The sequence below is a fragment of the Harpia harpyja genome, chromosome Z (assembly GCF_026419915.1).
Source record: "Harpia harpyja isolate bHarHar1 chromosome Z, bHarHar1 primary haplotype, whole genome shotgun sequence".
Classification (NCBI taxonomy): Eukaryota; Metazoa; Chordata; class Aves; order Accipitriformes; family Accipitridae; genus Harpia; species Harpia harpyja.
Genome location: NC_068969.1, coordinates 105962207 through 105983960, shown reverse-complemented (window position 1 = coordinate 105983960; position 21754 = coordinate 105962207). Strand labels below are relative to the sequence as shown.

Below are 21754 nucleotides of genomic sequence, written 5' to 3'. Positions count from 1 at the left end.
CTCACAAGCTCATGCGTTAAACCCGGGTTCGATGTTTCTGTGCGAGCAGCAGCAAGGATTTCCATGGTTGTAAGCCAGCAGGTACAAGCCATGGTTCCCAGCAGTCGCTTGATAACTGGCATGATGGCACTCAGTGACCGCCCCCTCCCCCTCAGTCTGTTTTGGGCCCTTTCACAATAAAAAGACACCTCTCTAAGCAATATACAACCCTTAAACTTCATAGAGGTAGTGATGCCAGCAAATGCTTTTCTTGACTAAAAATAACAGCAAACAAAATGGAGGCTGATACATTTTGTATGGGAAGTCTTTTTCTTCTCTGACAAGTCATTTAATGGCTTTCTCTTGTATTTCATAACTTAACATTTTTTGCCCAGACTGCCAAGGTGAGTTGTGCCTCTGTCTATGTTCAATCTTTTGTTTTTGACATTGAGAAAATCTGCAGGATTCACCTGTGCCACCTGGAGTAACCATAGCAATCAGGCATTTTGCTGAAATTTGAAAACTGTTAGCTAATGCCCACAAGGTTTGAACCAAATGGAAACGGAGGAGGGGGACAAGAAGGGAACATGGCTTGAGGATATCCCACTTGTAATTTTCTCTGCACAGTGTAGGATGATGAGATGGGAGATAAAGAAACATGTTTTGCTCCTCGACATTGATACTGTTCGGTCTCCAGTGTCCGTCTGGTGCCATCCCCAAACCAGTAATAGCTCGCCCTTGGTAATAGCTCATGTCTGTTCTGCAGAGCACTGTTCTTGCAACATAATGAGCATCAGTAAACCTACAGCTAATGCTGTAGCCAATTTTGTCCATGCTGTGGGTTTCATCTGAGTCATGCAATGTGGTTTTAAAAGATTGACAGAAAAGCGTGACTTGGCAGAAAGCATTGCTAGCATGAGTTTTAACAGCAACCTTCTCAAGCAATTAAAAGCCATCAACTTCTGTGACAGAAGAGCCCACCAGTTCTCTCATAGTTTACCACCCCACCATCTGCCCAATTCACTACAGACTATTACGGCCTTTTCCTATACTCCACCAAAGCAATGATGACTGCGGTATGTGTAACATCCATAGAATTAGAGCCAGGGAAGGACCAGTAGGTCATTTCACCTAATCTACTGCATTGTCCAGGCCACAGTGCATCACCCAGTCAACTCAGCATTGAGCTCAGTGGCTTTGGATGTGTCTGTCACCTCTCCCAGAAAGATACTCTGCCTCTTGCTGCTAAAATGTTGAGAAGTGGAGATCAGCTGCTGGTGTTTTGCTCTATTCGTTAATGGTTTGGAAGTGTTTAGCTTCCTAGTGCTTGTTTCTTTGGTTTGAGGCTTCCAGCCACTAGTTCTTACTTTATTAAGCACTTGTGACAGGAGGTCAGGTGTTCAGAGCAAGAGAAGATGAGAGGTTTGACTGGGGTTGTCTAGCTGCAGGTTTTACCAGAAAAGCATTAGTTGCTGAAATGAACTCACATGGACCCAATCAGCTTGGAATTAAGTCTGGAACAAAGAAGGAAGGAATGCCAGATAACAAACCATTGCCATGTCTTATGCTTCGGTACTTCAGAAGTCTCCTGGAAGGATCAGGTGGTATTCCTCCCCTCTCCATCCCACTGAACAGCTGGTTAGAAATAAGCTAAAACTAAGTATATGTTCCCTTCTCCCACCTTTCTCATGTAGAACCAGAGATTGATCTAGTCCCTCCTCCATGGGTTATGGGTAGCACAAAGCTTTCCTTTTCTTAAATGTCTGGTTGGTACATCTTGCTCAAATGCTCAAGGTCATGTAGGTTAATGCATTTGGGATCAAGCAGGAGTATCCTTTCAGGTCATGTTGACTTGTGCTGCAGAGGGTTTCCACCTAGCTCTTCTTCACAGCTTCAAATAACTTTCCAAGCTCCTTTGTCATCTCTGTCCCAAGTGAAGATTTTTCAATGAAAGGGCCTTGCCTCCTGGAGGCTTCTTAATTAATCCTGTTACGTGCTTGTGGTAAACAGCAGGTCAGCCCTCTGAGGACTAAGATATTTTTGTCATGTAGTGGTTTGCGTTCTTACCACCTTCTCTTGTACACCTAGCCAGTTCCTCAGAGCATCTGATCTGACTATATAGTTCAGTAGAATAGGAATCCTAGGCAGAAATGGTTTTTTTCCCCTATTAAAAACAAGCCCTCTGAATCTTCAGGGATTTCTTCCTGTGTGACTAACATTGCAAATAATGAAGAAAACAGAATATCTAATTCTAGCACAATCGAGAAAAGAACAGAGTTTATCTTTGTAGCAGAAACAATGCTGGAAGACTTGTGTTGCTTTTGGTTAGATTTCTTAACCAGACTACACAGGTCTCTGGAGGCCGTTAGGGCTCTGTAGCCCCCTCATGTTTGTCATTTACATGGAGTGGGCGTTTTGCAACTATGTAATGGACCATTCTGCAGAACTATAAACACTGTAAATACTGACGTGGGGTATTTGGTGAGGATAAAATAATTTTCTTGTCAAATGGTGTGAAAGCAAACCTCCTTTTCTCTACAGCGCAGCAGCACAAGCAGATTTCCCACATACCTGCTACACCAGTGTGCCTGAATCCTGGTCTGCACATGGGGCTTCAGCCAGGGTAACACATCCTTCACCACTCACTTAAGGCCCTACCTCCATTAGGGCCCTACCTTGGACAGGGTGATAAAAAATGCAAAATCAGGTGCTGTGCAGAAATACAGGAATGAGATCCTGCAAGTGTTGTGGTTTTGCTGGCCCAGTGCCACTCCAACCAACCACAGGGTTCTCCTTGCCAGGTTAATAATTGTATTGTTTTTCTTTGGAGCTAGGTCTGGCAGAGATATTGCTCCAGTACAGCACAATGAGGCCATTAATAGAGAACTTGGAACACAGGCTCATGATACATGACAAAAATAATGAGAAATCACGATTGCCTGGGAAAAATATTTTAAATGGGATGGTAGAGCCTTACTACATATATAAAGTCATTGTTAAAATAGCATTAAGGTTGATGACTCAAACTTTGGTTAATTTCCATGCTATCGAGCAAGCTGACTTTTCTGCCTCTTCATGAATGCATGCGATGGTGGCATGAGCTGTGCAATCACAGCATGCATCCCTGTGTTGACTGATCGGCATTAAATCAACCACCCGAACTGAAGGCATAACTGGAAGGGCAGCTCTGTCAGCACGGTAGAGTCCCAGCTGTCCCCCAGGTATCCACAGTGGCGTGCGTGAAGACCCCATCTTCGTCCCGTTGTCCAGATCAATGACCCAGCCCAGGTGTGCCGCACAGCCATCTGGAGTGTCCCCAAGGAGAAACACTATTTACTCAAGTTTCTTCCCAGTAGAAAGTAGGGCATGACACCCGGTGGTGACAGATTACATATAAGGGCAAGACCCAGCAGTGTAGGAACTGGTACACAGCCATGGCTTATGCTTGGAGATTTGGAAAGGCTCTCAGGTGACCAGTTTAGGCATAATCTTTGTGAACTGGTCACTGCAGTTAACTTAGTGAGAGGGAATCCAAGCCCTCAAAATACTGTCCATGCTTTGCCAAGGTCTAAGCACCCTGTCCATGGGGTTGCAGGAGAGAACTGGCTTAGTCATGGGCTTGCCTACTGGTTCAGGTAGCTGTTTCAAAGCAAAGTGCATGTATGTGTGTCTAAGTGTCTGAAGCAAAGGCCAATATTGGCCTGATTGATTGGTTGTATTTCACACTCTGACTCCTGCAAGGAAAACCAAAGCCTGTAACAAGCATATTTCTCCTTGGATATAGTTCATAGAAGTTCAGCGTAGAGCTGTCCTGAGAAAGATCACATCTTCTAGGGCTGACAACATCCAGAGGCAGCAGAGAGGGAAACTGGAGTGGTAAATAGAAAATAACTTTCCTCTCTCCTTTGAAGTCTCGCAGATGCAGTGCTGAAGCCAGCCCTCTTGGAAAGCACAGTGGCTCACTGGGTTATAAATTCACGTACACTGGGGCTCCTTCAGAAATAATTTCCAACTTCGGTGAGCAGAGAGTTGTGAGAGATCAAAGCCTTAGGTAAGTAGGGCACCTATTACACTGAGCCTGTATCTTTTCTTGAGAGGAGAGGGGAGAGAGCAGGAAGTTTGATGATTTTGCAAAGCTAAACGAAAAGTTTATTTTGGTAGCTGGGGGATATTGCAGGCATCTTCACAGCAGTTTTGAATTTGCATCTCTCAACATCTGATGTCCCTAGCGTGCAAGGAATATAGGCACTCCAAAAACATGCAGGGAAAAGGGGAAATGATGCTAACAAGATAACATCCTTGTTTAACTTGATCTCCTGTGAATTTAAACTGTACTTGGGGGTGTCATTGTTGAAATTATTTCTCTTGTCCTTATTTGTCAGATGCCTCTTTTCAAAAGCCTAAATACTGCTGGGGAAAACAGAATTTTTTAGGTATGTCTGTGATGCTGCCTTAATTCATGCTGCCCCCACAGTAGAGGGGAAACTATTCACGTGCTCAGAAGAACATGGGAATGTGTGAAAAGTCTTAGAAAAATGTAATTCCTGCCTAATTTTTCCTCCCCAAACCTATTCCAGAGTCTTGGCAGCCTCAGGCACCTCTTGGGACACATCAAATAACGAAGAGCCAAAATCTGGGTGAGATTTGCTATAATGCAAATCTGGGTAACATCCCACCATTCCTGGGGCAAAAAGGTGGATTTGAGCAGGCAAGGAAAGCCAGGTGTGACCTGGGTGCCCATGCTGCTGTTTCCTTGCTAAGGCATGAGACAATTAATTAATGGCTCCTTTGTAAATTGACTCTCAGTGAGAGTCATGCTGTAAGAAGGGGATCTGACATGAGGGGTCCTTCAGGGGAGCAGCTTCTGAGAATGGAAACTGGATCATCCAAAGCCGCTGAGGTGAATACCAGATGGGAATTTGAGCAGTGGGATGTATTCTCATCCGCTGGACGCTGCAGATCAGTTTTGCTAAGGGCCCTTGGCACTGACTGCCTAATGCTGGAGGTTGAAGACATCCACCTGGCCTGGAAAATTAAAAAACTCAGACCTATCCTTGACTAGCACATAGTATTGTAGCTTAATTTCTGATTTATGCTGGGCCAGAAAATGGCCCTTAATATCTTGTTCCACAGGGGGAAACTGGGTGTCGTACTCTGCCCGTCACGCTGAGCGAGTATTTTAATGTTAATCCTTTAATATAAACATGTCAACCATTATGTTTCTGGAAGTCCTTCACCAAAATTTCTCCTCTGCTAGAATGGGTATTGGTGTGTCTGAGTCTGCTTTTGTGGGGCATTTGAACTCCTTTATGCACTATGTTGTTCTTAATGAACTCTATTGTAATTGTATATGTGATGTGTTCAATAAAAGTATTTTGTAATGTTTTAGAGCTCGCTGACTAATTCAGGATGGATGATGCTAGACAAAGGTGTGTCAGTGATCACCTGCAATAATGTTTTAAACGTTTTCAGTTGTAGGAGTTTGTGTGTTAAATAACTACAAGTTTAATACATGTTTTGTGAGCTTTTACTTGTTTGCACACAGTTAGGTGTGTGGGGTCGAATTCTAATTTATGATCCTGTTGTAAGTTTAAAGTCTTGTAACATTAATGATGTTAACTATGGATCATGTTAATGACGTTAACTTCAACCACAGAAAAAGTGAGCTGAACCTGAGCAGTAAGCTTGCACAAGCCTTGACATACCTCTAACAATATGAGCTCTGAACATGCCGTTCACGCCTACTTGAGGATGTTTCACCTTCATTGGGACCAGATTTTATTCTCTTACTGCTCTTTAGCTGATATTTTATAGAGATGTATCTCCTGCCTTTTAATGATCTTTTCTTGTAATGTTCTCTACATTTAACTGCTAATAAGATAGTTCAGAGAGCTGAAAGTTTTTGCTTTGTGTATTCGGCCACGATTGAAACTTCTCTATTTCTCCAGAAGTCTCAGAAATTGTTGCTTTGAAGATTATGTCACTGGTATTCTAACAAACTGCTGGTAAACTGAGGCTTTTCACAGCAGCCAAAGGGAAGTAGGCACATGAATCTTCCTGAAATTCACTGGAAGTTGACAACTGCACTATTGCAAAAGTTTAAAAATGGAAACTTTGGTCAGGAGTTCTCATGACAGCAGTGGGCTCTAATGATTACGTGACCACGTGCTGCTTGTAGACTCAGGTTGTGACACCCTTTCTTTACTTACACCTTCCATTTTTTATTTTCCATCATAGTGCAAGCATCAGGGAGTCTGTGCAGCAAACATCTGACATGCCTTACAACAAATCAAACCAGAACTAACAACGCCAGGGCGGGCTGCCTGAATCCTAACCAGGAACAACAACCCCATTTCTATAGAGCTGTGCCTTCCTGGTGTCTTGTGCTATTCCTTCATATGTTTTGGAATGAAAGGCTGTTTATAGCCTCATCACAGGGTGCTTAGCATTAAACGTTAGGAAACATCTGCTGGCACATTTCTCAGTAGGAGACTTGTAAATTCTGCAAGTGAGTTTGGGTAGCTGTTCTGAGTATACATGGGAGTTCCCTCCAGAGATTTGAATCCTGTCTTTGAAGGCAAGTCAACGCTGCCTTGTTGCAAATACACTTCATAAAATAGGGTTCTCAGTAAATGGTCAAGCTGAATATTCAACAGCAGGTGTTCTCATCTTCCCTCATTTCAGTAACATCCACTCTCTGGTCCATATTGTAGGCACCACTGGGAGACTTCTTCTGCTGATATTATTGCCATGTGTGAAGGCACACTTCCACGAGACACTGGTTTGAGCCATTACACTGGCTTAAGAAGTTAACCTCTGCTGGACCCTAGCATCACAGTTCATTGTGCAGTGGGTTGTGACAACACAAGTCTTTGTGAGACCTTGTTTTAAACTCAGTTGCTGAAAAGATGTATTAAAAAACCCCAAAAATAACAACAAAAAAAACAACCAAGAAAAAAGAAAATGAAAAAAGCATGTGGTCTGGTTTGTGTGGCAATGACTTCAAGTGGACATAACCAGACCCCCACCAGCTTGTTGTTACTGTATTGTGCAGACTGCTTTTATGCCAGTGAGGCAGGTAAGGGAACCAATCCAATAAAAATGCAAACCAATACCCCTTTTTTTGCCAAATCAGCTCCCAGTCTGAGAATGGGGACAAACAGGAACTGCTGGGGGTGGTTTCTGTGTTGAAGCCAATGTCCCATGAAACTGCACTGGCAGTTTGTGGCATAATCATTCTGTTTGCAGGAAGATTTATTATCAAACCAATCTGAGATGTGGTGTCTTAACTCAAAGTGCCCATTTCTCTTCACACCCAACAGTACATGTTCTTAGACGTATGGCTGATAACCTGTTTGGTCTTTGTGGCCTGCATGGCAGGTCCTAGAGAATGGAGTAGGCCTGGTCCTTGTCCAAAATGTTGAGTGAAATCATGTAGCTGATGGATGCATCTGTGTTTTAGGACCAGTCTTCAGTTAGACTGGTTTTTGTCCTTCTGTTTGGATGTGCCTGAGGACCAAACCCCAATATCTTCTGTTTCATCCATCAGTGTCATGCTAAACTTTCTTATTCCAGGATGATTGCTGTGCTTATTGCTGGTGGGATGAGTGTCCACAAGAAATCACGAGAGGTCCGTGGCATGCCTCTTTCCCAGCACATTACAGCTATAGGAGGAAGTCACAACATAGCAGGATATTTTTAAAGCAGAAACTGAGGATGAAGAAACACGCTCAGTAGACTCTAAATTCACAGAGGACGAGAAAAATACGTTATTGGTCCCACCCATAGTCTAGAAGATGGGAGAGAGGGGAAACACTCCCCAATACATTGTATTTTGTAAAGGGAACAACAACTTCTGAAAGAACTCCTCTGGAAGAAATCTTCCGGAAAGAGCTGAGGGTCGTTAAGGGAAGAGCAGATCATGTAAGCAGTTCTTGCAAAATGGCTTTCCATTAGGCAGCAGCATGTCTTTCTTTTGCCCTTAAAAATTGCATCATTCTTAAACCGTAGCTTTTTAACTCCAAGCAAAGGGAGTTCTCATGCTACAAATCTTTAATCTCAAGCTGTACTCTTAGTTCCAAATTGTTAACAATTGTTAATTTGAAGTTATTTTTACTTTAGTGACCAACATAGCAAAGACAGGAAAGAATTGTAATTTTGTGTATCCTCCAAGACCAATTCCAAATGCTGCGTAAAAGTCTTCCTACCACTCGCTGACTCATAGCTGTAGTGCTTGGAGGCAAAATGCTAGCAGGAGAGGCTGTCATATTACTATTGATATTGAACCTGCATTCTGCACTATGTGGCACCTTTTTCCTTAAGAAGACATTCTTCTGTTTCAATAACAGTATCATGAACTAATACAAGAACTGGAAAGTGAACAGAAAAAAGCTTATTCATTTGTACACCGCAGAAAGGTGAGTATGCCTATTTAAAAAAAAAAAAAAAAGGTTTTACTAGGACTGTCCACTTCAATAATTTAACATATTGCAAGGAATGTAAAAAAAAAAAAAAAAAAAATCTGTTTCTTTGAAAAAAATCCTTATTGATTTAAACCTGACACTAATTCTGAATGTTTCAGGCAGAAGATGTCATCAAACCTAAAAGTAGATGGCAAAAAGGCCTACAGGAGCAAATCAAAGCTTGTGAATTAGCACTGGAAGTTTGCATTATCAAATTGTAGGAAAATCTGCAACACTGGTGTATCTTGATAAATGCCATTATTTAGATTACATTTTTTTTACCTTAAGTTTTCATATTACACCCTATCACAGTTGTACTTAGGTGATTTTTTTAGATTAGCTCTGTCTCTTCTCTTTCTCAGAATTATCTTTGTAAACATTTTTTTAGGCTGAAGAGGGCATTGAAACAAATAACTTTGTGTCAAAAGCTGAATCTACTTTTTTCTTTTTTTTTCACATAACCATGGCATCCAGAAGCCTGAATCAGGATCCTGTTGTACTTGGCACCATAAACCCCCCAAATAATTGATTATTGCACAGCAGTTACGTACATTTTCTACATCCTTGTAGGAGGTAATGAAATGTCTGACCTTTGAGAAAGAATATATTGTGTGATTGAAATTCTCCATCTGAGTGCTGTCTAAAAAAGTAAATCTGTTGATTGCTGAAAATTGAGCACAATGTCTCGTTTGCATCTCTCTGCTACTTTAGCCACAGCAGTGTGCACCAACAGATTTTTAAGGCCACATTTCTCCTACATGAAGTACAGAGTCCTGCCTACCTTTGTAATACCTGATGTCATACCCGAGTCCAACAAGCAATTGCTTTTTATTTACTCAGTGCTACACAGTGCCATGTTCCACCCACAGCTTTGGGAACTTTGCCTTTTCTCTTGCAGTCCTTATCAACTACACAAAGCACACCAAGACATCCTGTAACTTCTGGACCGCGTTCAGCGTGCCCCTGCACAGGTTTACCTCCACATCCTGGAAAGCATGGTGTTCCCCAGTGAGCCTCACAGCTGAGCTGGGGAGAAGCCTAGTGTGCTCTGCGGAGAAACCATCTAGGGATTTTAAAAGAAGCTGCAGCTTTTTTGTATGGTGCTGAAAACAATCCCTTCTGCTTATCGTGACAAACAGCTTCAGGGAGAAAAGAAGACACAGAACTGCCAGGTAGGACAACTTTTTAATTTCTTCTTCAAGAAGAAAAGTGTAGAAACTTGCATAGGAGCCCAGATTTCACCTATTTTTTCCTGTGTATTTTTTTCCTTTTGCACACTGGATTATTCTGCATCTGTAAATGTTGGTTCTCGATAATGGGTCTTGTGTCTAAGTTTTCTTTATGTAGTGCCAGCTTTAGGGTGTCAGTGACACTCAAAGGTAGAGTGAGTTGGGACCACTGCAGTGAGGCTTTAGCAAAGCTCTCCAGCGTCAGTGGGAAAACACTTGTCCATTTTACTGGCTTTGGATCTAGGCCCCTCTTCTTTCCCTGTTTAAAATTTCTGAAGGGAAAGCCAGGCTTCTTCTCTGTGTGCTTAAATCTAAAGGTGCTCCGAGCTCTCCCTATCTTCGTTACTGGCGATTACATTTTAATTTAATAGTAAAGGCATGAAACATGGGAACATCTTGCCTCTGTCATAAAGGGGTTTGCATCATAACTGACCATCTCTGGAGGAGATGGGCTCTAGCTCAAACTGGTAGATGGGCCAATTAATGAGTGTTGTTTTCTGGTCTGTTGTGTACTAAGTGATAAATAGTCTCACTGCCTTTAAAACTGGAGGGTGTGAGACTGGGATGGAGCATTTCCACCACTTGCTTAAGACCCTTATATAGAAATCACAACATCAGGTTTCACCTGGATATGCTTTTCTTGGCATAGTTATTTTTGTTTCATTAAACTAGTATGGGTCACATTGCAAAGAGGTGATGCCAACTCATGGATGCCCAAAGACCTTATGAAGGTGGAGAATTGACTAGATGAAACAGATCCAAAGTGCCTTCTCTACTACAGAGAAAAATAACCCCTTCCCCGCAAATCCTTGCTCATCTGACATAGAAGATCTTCCAATGTTACCCCATATCTGACACTAGCTTGACTGTCAACCCAAGAATAAGACACTCTAGCATGTATTGAAGGAGGATTTTTACCACAGAGCATTGGTCTTCTCTCTCTGCCCATGGAAACATCATTATTCAGGTATCCTCACAGAGGCGTAAGTCCCACAGAAGCCAGCAGGAGATTGCTTAGTGAGACCATGGGGGGAAGAAACATATTTGTTTTAGCTAAAGTGAACTTGCTGCACTAGCCTTAACATATACCTCTGCAAATGACAAATCAGTTCAAAACCAGTATTGAAAGGAAAGGTTAAGGCTGTATTATTGGTGACAGAAGCCCTCTCTTCATCTCTCAGTGTTAACTTGGTTGCAAACCACCAGAGGAAAGTAACACCGCAGTTCACGTTACAGAAGTAACTGTTTACTTCCTTTCAAGCAAATGGCTTATTTTTCTTAGTGATAAAAACTCTCTGTGGATCTCTATTTAGTCAAATGTGTGACAGTGCACTTTAGCTTTGTTCTAGGTGTTAGCTTATTCACGACCTACACATCATTTAGCATTACTGACAGTCACTATTCCAGGCTTAAGCAAAAAAATAACTGGAAGGAAGGGAACAGTTAAGTAGGCGAATTTGCTGATATCAAAGTAAATCATCCTGTTTGCTGGCAGCATGAGTCTCTTCAAGTCAGCCTGGAAACCCGCTTCCAGCTTCACTGGGAATAGTTCATCACCATCGGACAAGAGAGATCCCCAGGGTAAGGCCAGCCAGTTGGTTGTCTGTCTGCATTACAGGCACTACTCTGTGCTCGCTGGTGACCCACCTTCCATGCACTTGACCTGGCAGTGTTCAGTCCAGATAGCTGTCCAGTCCCTTACACTCCAGTCTAGGACCCATAAATGTTTGCAGGTGCTCAGCATTGGCTCCAGGAGGAGCAGGATTAGGTTCTTGCACACATGTAAACTGATGTAGAGGTGATGATGAAAAGCCACCTGAGTCCCCAAGACTCATACGGCAGGAAAGCTCAAGGAGGCAAGTTCTGCTCTACTGTCCGTAGCTATGTATATATTTAAAAATATTTTTATATATTTAAAACTGATTTTCACATCTCAAAGGTTGAATTATGCGGTCTTACTAGTGTGTCCAGTGCTGTACCCCAAGCAGGAGCATTGAGAGGAATGCAGGTAGATCACAGTCCATTAAAGATTTTGCTTTTCCCCATTTGCTCCAGTGACGGACAGCCGTGTGAGATGCTTAGACTGAGGGCTGGGCAACACCATGGTGGTTCCAAGGTCAAAGCTGGGTGCATGCCCTGTAGGCAGGGCCGATAACTATGATCCATAGATAAACAAGACTCCTTTTCCCTGACTCACTCTAGGGGCCTGTGCAGCTCCCTGCCCACCTCCATAGGTTATTCAGTATTATTCTTTCATCCATTGATTCCTTCCTACTCCATTGTTCATGTGATCCTGAGTTTTCTGGGACTTGCAGCTACTGCAGGTTGCAATTTCAGCAGCAATCTGGATTACCTACTAGTCTAACATTAAGACCTTCACTTTCTTTCCCCTGCCATTTGGTAAGAGCTGTTGCGTGCAATTTGTACTCTTGTTGTTGTTGGGAATGTTGCCAATGCTTTCCCCACCTGCTATTTCACTTCCTGGACAAACAAGCTTTAGTTTACTTTTCCATCTTAAATCTATAGCTTTGGCTTTACAGCAGTATGAAATATATTGATACAGGTGTGAGGGGAGCGAGAACAATGCTTTGCTTTATTTATGTTTGGTTGCAACAGAGTGCTATCTTGCATCCCAATTAGGATTGCTTTCCCTCCTATTCTCTCCTAGACCCCTCCACCTGTTCTGTGGTATCCTTGTAGACTCTGGGAAGATGGTCTCTATCTCAGAGTGTTTTTTCTTTCCAAGGGCTCCTGCTCTGCACCGGGGTGGGACGGCTGGAGTGGTAACTACCCTGCACATCTCCTGAAGGCTGCTCCCCCATAACAAAGCCAACCAAACTGATGTGTATCTCCTCCTGAGTTGCTGTAATTTGTAGGAACTGTCATGTGAGCATAAACTGAAATTGATGTTGATTTATGTTTATTTGTGGGGCTCTAAACCACGACTACTCCAATTAACATCCTCTTCAGCTGTATCTGCTGCAAGACCAACCAATGCCTCAGCTGCCTGTGTTAGACTTCCCAGGTACGTTACAGGAATCTCCAGGCTCCACTCATAGCAAACATAGGCATCTACCTGTAAGCACATTAAACTGACTGGTTTCCAGTGCTTTTCATTAACATTATATTCATCAAGCACTGAGTTCATCTTTCCGTTTAAGTCTGACTCTAGGACTGTCTCACTTCATCACAGTATGCTCCTAAATTTTCTTTTTTTCACATGTGAATCCTTTTGCTTCTGCTGCCTGGCCCTCACAGCTCCATAAGTGACTTCCTTATTCCTTTCAGTCTTCTCTTTCAGTGCTGTAAGAGCCTCCGGGGAGGCCCCTTCTTGTTTCGTTAACAAACAGAAGACTAGAAACAAGAACCAAAAATAGACAAACCTTACCAAAATTGTAGGACACTTGCAAGATCAGCTGCAGACTGAAACCAGCTTCCAAGAAATCATTCATTCAAAAACTTTCCACCACACCAGGTATTGATTAATGAAGCAATACACACGTTGGTCTGTTTAAATTTCATGCCTCGCTGGTGTGGTTGCCTCATGTCACAAACATTTTCGGGAGTCTCAAGGTACAGACATGCCACCCACAAATTTACCACATGCCAGAGAGGTTTCGCACCTACAGCTGGTCACCAGACACTACCAGACTCTGGCTGCTTGTCAGAGATCATCATTCTCTGGACTGTCACCACAGTTTCCCTTCTGGTCAACCCTTGCTGCAAAGCTGTGCTGCAGGTGGGCTGGCCAGGCTAGCATGTGCTTTTCTTTATTTGGTTTACAAACAAAATTTCTTCTCAGCATTTTTCCTGGAGTAGTATAAATATGCTTTTCCCAAATATGCTCTACAAACTTACTTGGGACGCTGCCTTTGCCAAACCTCTTTGTGTTTTATGCTACTTTTTCTCCTATGGCCAAAATAGCAATCCAATCGTAGGAAAAAAATTATGTCTGTGCCTTTCTGGGCAGACACAACCTGTTCAGCAGATGCCATCCAAAGAAACACTCAGACCTCTGTCTGAGCTGTTTACATCTCTGTACCACACTTGCCCCAAAGCTAATCCAGTCTTGCTTTTTCTAAGAGAAATTATGACTTTCATTTACTGACACAAGGCATTTATTCTGTTCTGATTATGCCATTGGTACAAAGGTCTTTAGAGATTACATGTGTTTTCTAGTACTTTGCTTCATTCCAAGAAACTCGACCAGAGACCAACTGTCCTTAGAAGACATTTATTCTTCACCCAAGCCCTGCAAATATTAGCTGTCAAACTAGCCTAAGCAGTTACATGGGCAGCTGTTCACTTGGGGTACCAGTAGCCTAATGTGGAGCTGGGCGATAGGCAGAGCACTGCAGAGCTCTGCTTTTGAGATGTGCCACATGTTGGATGAGGCATGCTTTGTTGCGTGCCAAGATTCAAGGCTGTAAGAAAGTTAAAAATGCAGATTTGGAAATAATGAAACACCGCACAAAAAAGAAGCTAAAATAACAAAACACACCCAGAAGATTATGCTTAAGAGTATAGTTTCTCACTGGCTGCACTAAGCCTGATGTAGCTTCCACCTCTTTCTATTATTATAAGTTGGGCTGTCCTGTCATTATGTGAAGGTTATCTATCTCCCTGGGGGGAGGAGGTACCAAAAAAAGATTGAGCTTTTCTTCCTGTGCCACACTAAGCTAGAGAGCCATGGGTTTTGTGGGCTTTTTTACTTCGTTGTTAGGAAAACTCCTTTATTTATCCTGACTAGGCATTTGGTGCCGCACAGTACTGCTGAAACCTTACTTAATTCCCTTTAGTCTCTCAGAGTCTTTGATTAAGTTTTCTGTTGTGTGCCTTCATTAGCACATTCCTAGCTTCAGGCTGTGTGTCTTTGCCTTCTGGAGATACACCGGTAAAACCTTGATCACTCTAAAAGAAACAGCAAATGCTGTCTCTTCTTATGGGACCCACAACTAATTTTACCCTGCAAGCAGCACATGAAAACCACACATAGTATGACAAATTGTAATGCTGGGAATAGGGTGTTTAATTTAAATATATCTGCCTCGCTTTCCATGTATCATCTCCTTGATTTTAAAGGGATCTTCTGTGATACTGCATCACAACCCAACAGGAGAAATGGCAACAATTAACCTTATCTGACCATGCTCCTTCACCACCAGGCAGAGGTTTCCTTCTTCTTCTCAGAGCTCACAGAACTTGAGTTATGCCAGGTCAAGAAGTCACCCCGTCCCAGTGATCAGCACTAGAATAATATACTCCTACATGCTCCTGTCCCCTTTTGGGATCATGCCCCTGTGGAATGCTGGTGCTGCTGCACGTCCCTAAAGTGAACATCTGTTGGTCACCTCTGAGCTCCCGCTGACCTCTCTGAAGTGGGCCATCTTATGACCATCTGGCCAGTAAAAGCTATAATAATATAATAAGGACCTAACGCAGAAAACAGTACTACAAAATATACAAAATATTATTGATACTAGGGAGAATTTCATGGAAGGCAGCAGGTTACCTCCATATTTTTCCTGGCAGGATAGATGTGATTGTAACCTGGAAAAGAGACAGTACAGATATACATGCACATGGTGTATTTAATTTGGAGTTATTGTTAAAGTGTTTATGAGCATAATGGATGTGACACGATAGTTAAAGGAATCCTCTCAGAATGCCACTGAGTTTTTCATGTGAAGGATAATTGACTGTCAGAGCAATATATAATGCAAACCATGAGGGGCTTAAAGAAATAAATCCCAGATCTCTTGGGTAATGCTGTAGGGAATGCAGAAATGATCTGCTCCCTGCAGATCCAAGGATCTCCCATCGTCTCCACACACACTTAATGCAGAAAACTGTGGAAGTGGCCGTGGGGGACAGGGCTGCATTGCCACAGTATGAAACAGCCTGTCTAGCATGGTGGACACTGCTCCTCAATGTCCCCTGTGATTACCAACTGGAAAACTGAAGGGCAGACCCGTTGCAGCCCTGTCCTCCTTGGCCTGCTGAGGTGTCCTAGCACAACTTTTAGGCACTGGTTCTTGCTCTTCCATGGCAGTGGAGTTTACAGAGAGAGCACACGGGCAAAGCACAACCAGGACTAGAGCATCTCTGAGAGACTATAGGAGATTAGACATTGTACAGCCATTACACGGCCCTTCGGGTGATGTCACACTGTGCCAAAAATGCCATTTCTCTCATGAGTGCAGCCCATTTTTCCCATATGCAGAGCTCGTGGGAAGACTCTGAAAAATGCCAAAGCTTTTTGTTGGCTCTGCATGAGTTGGATATCCTCTGTGTGTTCAATCTTGGGGTCCCACTGAGGGGTATCCTAATTCCTCAGTGGTATGAGCTGGGGTTTTTGATGTGTATCTGAGGAGTGTGCATGTGACAGTGTTTGAAGTGTCACCAGATACAGCATATGCATTTGTGGCAGCTACTGCCTTGCAAATAACAGCAGGAGGTCTTGTGTAATACCGGTGTTACAAAGGGCACTTCAGTCGGAGGCTCTAACAAGCTGGGCTGTTGCTTTGCCCTCAGCTATTGATTTTTCTATTCACGTAGGCATGATTAGCTTTTAACAAGCCCTCCCAAGCATCCCCCCTGAGATTCCACTTTGTTCACTGACGATGATTAGGAAATACGTGCTAAAAGCAGTGTGGACACATCTGGGGTTTGCTGCAGTGGCTGATTAATCCCTCTGCTTTCCCTGTGCAGTCAGACATGTGCAGTATCATAGGCAAATGAAGAGACACAGATTTATAGGCCAAGAACATAAACGTAAGACAGGTAGATCTCCATCAGCTTCCACTAATTTCTGTCCCCATCACATCACCTAATTTCTCATGGGATCACAGCAAACATTTCAGGCACCTGAGAGACTCCCCCCTTGCAACAGCACCTTTCCTACAAGAGCAATGAAATTTTTGGCCAGAAGGGAGTTTGTAAACACAAGATCCCAAATCTGGTGGGAACTGGACCTCAGAGACAAGATGATCTTGGGCCTCGTTCCCTGTAGAATTGAGCTCAGCTTTCTCTACCCTTCAGTGTAATCTGAGCAGCTGAACCCAGTTGAAAACTCTTTGGCTGACAGGTTTTCAGCTCTGCTCCATCTCCTATGGGCCACAAAGGGGACGATTGAGAGAGACTATTAATTTCTGTTTTAAAACATCAGGAGGTATCATATTTGCAGGTGTTAGTGCCAGGAAGATGACATCAACAGTCACCAGAGCAAGTTGCTGCTTTCTTTTTAAAGGCAAGAGCCTGTGCCTTTGTGCATTTCTTAAGATTTTCCCCAGCTGATCATTGTTTGTTAAGGGCCTGGAATACTGGGGAAGGGGCTCTGATGGAGAAAGGGAATTTCTAGCCATGCACCCTTCCTTCCCTGCTGCAGGTAAGGGGCACTCCGCCAAATCCTGATCAGTACAAGCCACATTATTCTGCACACACCCACTGAAACTATTTTCTGACCATTTCTATTTGGCATGTACCTTACAGCACTGTGTCAGCTCCCACCTGCTGAGTAACTGGTGAGGTATGGGAATATTTCTGTACTAACCTGCAGTGCTGAAGCTACTCACTTCAGTTCAGATCACATCCAGGGAGATGGATGCACATGGGTAGGAATCCAGAGCATCCCTTCAAATTGAGTTACTTTGGATTTCTACCAGTTTGTCAGTTCCTTGGAGAATCAGTTAAATGAATTTGGCTGAGTGGCTCCCAACAGGCAAGGACAGACCTAGAGCAACTGCTCACTTCGTGACATTGCCTTCCTGTGTCCATTTCATTTTCTTCCCACAGTCTGGTCATGGTAATTGGAACATGTAGGATTTCTTTTTCCCTTCCTCCGCAGCACCGTGGTGTGCTTTCTGCTGCCAGTTGTACAGTTTCACCTGCCACATCCTCCACAGGGGTCAAGGACACTGCTGGTATATTTCATCTTTCCACACCTGTAACAAGCATATTTTGGGACCTTTGGTCTTTCATTATTCACTTTATGATTGTGCTGGTGTCTCCTGGACTACGGCAACTTGCAAATTGGATGTTCCTCCTACACTATATTTTTTAAACAGCTCTGTGATATTCAAGGGATAGTCATCAATGTCACAATTTGTTCCTTGCAGTCCCGTATTTCTTATGCATCCTACACTGACTTTTGACAGCAAGAGGATGCAGAAAGTCTTTCATAGCAAGGGCAGTTGGGACAAGATGCCCATCTGACCCCTTGTAGCCACTGCCGGTGCTCATAATAACAGATATGTCAGTGGTCCCCAAAGTGAAGTATGCTCCTTATCCTTCGCCTACACAAGGAGCTCCTCACTAGCCAGGACTAGTCAGGAAAGGAGAGAAAAGCTGGGATGAGGAAAGCATAGGCTGTGGGAGGAGATTCGGTCATCCAAGGCTGGCCTTTGGGGGTTTTTGAGGAAACCCTTCAGCACCATGTAGAAAGGCTTTTCTGGAGTTGTGACTCCCATGGTTAGTATGAGCAATGCACTTGTGTTGTTTTGGGAGCTGGACATGAGGTTGTTTGGGTGGAAATTACCCCCAAACATTGCACCAGTTTTGGGTGTGTGGGGAGCCCAGCTTGGCTCAATCGGCCGCAGCCAATTCTCTGCAGTGAGAGGTACCAGCCATGGTTGAGCAGGTCAAGCTTCAAACCTTGAAGTTTGGGAGTTGCAGGCTGCTGTTACAAGACAGTAAGGGAAAGCAAAGATCATCAGATCAATCATTTTGAACTATGTAGGATAGCTGGGAAAGCATCTAGGCTGTAATTTTAAAAATAGCATTGACATGGGAAGGGCTCCTTGCAAGGACTGGCACTTAGTTTAAGTCTACACTGTGGGATGCTCTAGAGTATGTTTCTCTCCTGTTTCTCTCCTATCCTCTAGTTATCCTCTCCAGTTACTTGGGGGCATATTAAGCCCTACTAGGTCACCAGACATGTTTGGGTCCTGTGTGCTCTAGAGAGGGTTCTCTGCTCTCTCAGCTTTGCTGTTTAGAGGGAGAGTGAATCTGATCCGGAGTGTGGGCTGAGGGCATCCCTTAAACAGCAGTGTCAGTAAGTCTTCAGCTTTGCATCTTGATCATAGTTGAAATGCAGCACAAGCTGAATGACTGCAAGTCATTCTCCCAGATGCCATCCCAGGATAAGGTCTTTACGGCATTAATTTAAATCCATCCCACTCTAAGCTAGCCCTCTGTGACTAGTGGGCAGCTGGGAAAGTGGAGTATTCAAAGGTGAAGCAGCATGGTTTGGAGGTAGCTTGTTTACTGGAAAGACAACAGACTGAACTTCTTCTTCCCACAACCATGGGTCACAGCAAACTCACTGCTGCCTTGCTGCAGCTGGTCAGCTGAATCTCTGCCCACACCATACTAGCTACAGTGGGAGCTCAGACACCCAGCACACATGTACACCCTTTATGCAGGCACTGAAATTTAGACAACTGACATTGCAGGCTGCAGCCCTCCCTGATGTGTTCGGAAATTTGCAAAGGAGGATGTGAATGGTGTGCTTATTGGGAAGATGCTACCCAGGGACCAAAGTGTAAGGCAAGGACAAGAGACCTCAGAGCTGAGTTCATCACACTGAGTCATTCCTGCTCTTCTGAGTGCTTCCACATGTGCTGAGCTTCCCTACATGAGCAGATTCACTAAAGTCCATGGGGAAAGCATAGCTGAGGGGAAAAGTCATCACCAGTGTAGGTGAGGTGGATTTTGGTGCCAAGAAAAATCATTAGCAAAACAGCGTACCCAATTTTTAGCTATTTTAAAGTCTAAAGAAGCCCCAAGGCCAGCTTATTTTATGGTTGGGTCCACTCTCATGTCAAAGGAAGGAGATGAATCTAACTTTAGAAAGGAAGAAAGGACTGTGGCCAAGGTCAAAGTAGTAACAAGCAAGTATAAAGACAGCAGAAAAGAAAGTGGGAGTAGTGTGGGATGAATTGTCATTAGCTAAGATACTAAAATGGGGGGGGGAACAGAAGAAAGAAAGTTCTAAGAAGGAGGAAGACTCCAGAATGAAGCAAGAACAAGAGGTTCTCCAAATATGTAGAAGGACCGAAATTAATCCAGATTCTTGTACATTTGGTTGCAGGAAAAAACATGATACTTGTGGCTGTTGCTGTTGAGATGGGGTGTGGGTGGTGAGAACATGAGAAATGGCTAGTGCAGGGGCAATTCCTTCACAAGTTAGATGCTTTTCAGTTCAATATCATCTGAAAATAACCTGGGTCTTGAGGACATTAGTCCTACATGCCATGTCCCATGTTGGGTGTTTGTATGGATACTTCGTGTTGGAAATAGGAAGCCAATTCAATGAAGGTTGTCTCTAACAGGTGTAGCTTGGAAGAATGACCCTGGAGTCTTCACAAAGGGGCATAGGCTCTTGTTCTTCCTTTAGAAATTGCTTATGCTGCTATAGGGTCCTTTTCATTGCCACTCTGCACTGCAACCTTCATGACCATTGTAGTACTGCCATTGCAGCATCCAGGGGCCTCCACAGCTTTTCTTGTGACAGGACTTCAGAAAATTTCACCTTCTAGAAAATACTCTCTGGCAAACCTTCACTCTCATGTTACTATAATTAATCAGCTGATTAATGTGTTCAAGTGTTTGTGGGTAGGTCTGAAATTAATTCTAACAGCGTTCACATAAATCCTGTGGGAAAACACAGAAGATGAAGGAAAAAGCAGAGATAAATACATATAAAAATCTTTTATGTTAAACTTTCTCTTGCTGTCTGCAACAAATTGGCATGATCCTGCAGGCATTACTGTCAACGCAGCTTAGGGAAAGAATATGGTGATCTTAGAATAACTGCAATTCACAGGTATAGGGAAGCAGGAAGTGCATTAAAGCTGTAGTTGGCCCAGTTTTAGTCTTGTAGTGTACCTGGTAGGCAAAATGCCAGGGGACTGGCATATAGGAGGGTGCTGTATTGTGAAGGGTCCCACAGTTTGGAAAAAATGTTAATGTTTGGTTCATTGAAGGTGGGACAACGAGTGGGAAGGTCAGGAGGCTCATGAGAGTGCTGAGGGGTTTTGGTAGGGATGGTCCCCTCAACAGCGGCGAGGCCAGGCGGGTATCCAAGGGGAGGTCATGCTCTCAGGGATGAGCAAGCCCTGACGTTTCGGCACTGAAGTGATCCTCCAGCTGGCTGGAGGAAGCTCTGTGGTTGAGTTATGCAATTCTGCTCTATGAGGTTTTTTCTCTGCAGAGTTTTTGTTACTCACAACTATTGGAAAGTGGGTGAGGTGGAGCCTTGGAATCAGCTTGTAGGACAGTGTCTCTGGGTTTAAGGAGTCCAGACCAACTCCAGCGTTACAGATGCAGAAAGAGGGGCTGCTGCTGGGAAATGGATCCCTTACCAAGTTCATCCTTTTTTAAAGCAATTTGATATGTTGGACTGTTTTACTCGCTTGGTTTCCTTTTGAAAGCTTCTGTGTCAGCAGGAGGTGGGTAAGGCGAGCAGCAGTTGCCTCTGGAACTAATTGGGGTGCCCCAAGCCTAGGTGCTCTGCTTTTCTGCTTTACTCTTTCGCAGCTTGTTGTGCTGAAGCATTTTATTTTTAAGAGAGCTACTACACTCTCCCTATCTACAGGAAACAGAATTAAAAAAAAAAAAAGAAAAAAAAAAAAAAAGAGGAAGAATTTGGCAAGGAGCCAAGTGCAGTTACTGAAGTAAGTAGTAGGGAACTTGGAGTAAGTTTAGTTACCAGGACATTGCATGGCAGAGCGGGTCCACAGTGGATTTTTAAGGGGCTCGGAGACAAGCACGCGATGCCCATTTCACTGCGCAAAGAAGCTTTGCTTTCTTAGATGAATGTCCTGGCACTGTGACTACGAGCGAAGCTGTTGGTCTTGGGAGGGGATAAAGCTGTGTGTAAATGAGAAGAGAAGAGCGTATTGGATTTGTTGCTGTGACTTTTACAAGCCTTCAAGGGTAAGATGTAATGCTTTCCTTCCGCTTGTTTGTTTTCTCTCTCAGTTTTTGGGGGCAGAAAACTTGCATTTTTTTCAGACCCGAGAGTTTTGCAAAGCTTAATCAAAGTGCTTGGGGTTGAGCTTTTTCTGCGAGTGAGCTGATAGA

General features: G+C 43.5%; 1 protein-coding gene across 4 annotated transcripts in view; it reads left to right on the top strand.

Moving 5' to 3' along the window:
* The first annotated feature begins 9379 nt into the window (after nucleotides 1-9379).
* Nucleotides 9380-21754, top strand: part of LOC128137215 (phospholipid-transporting ATPase ID-like) — an 87444-nt gene continuing 75069 nt past the window's right edge. For 2 of the 4 annotated variants that reach the window (XM_052777970.1, XM_052777971.1), the window contains exon 1: nucleotides 20904-21607. The gene's annotated coding sequence lies outside the window, so the exon portion shown is untranslated. Of the gene's footprint in view, nucleotides 9614-20901; nucleotides 21608-21754 lie in introns of those variants that run through there. The other 2 variants (XM_052777973.1, XM_052777974.1) reach the window with 2 other exon arrangements.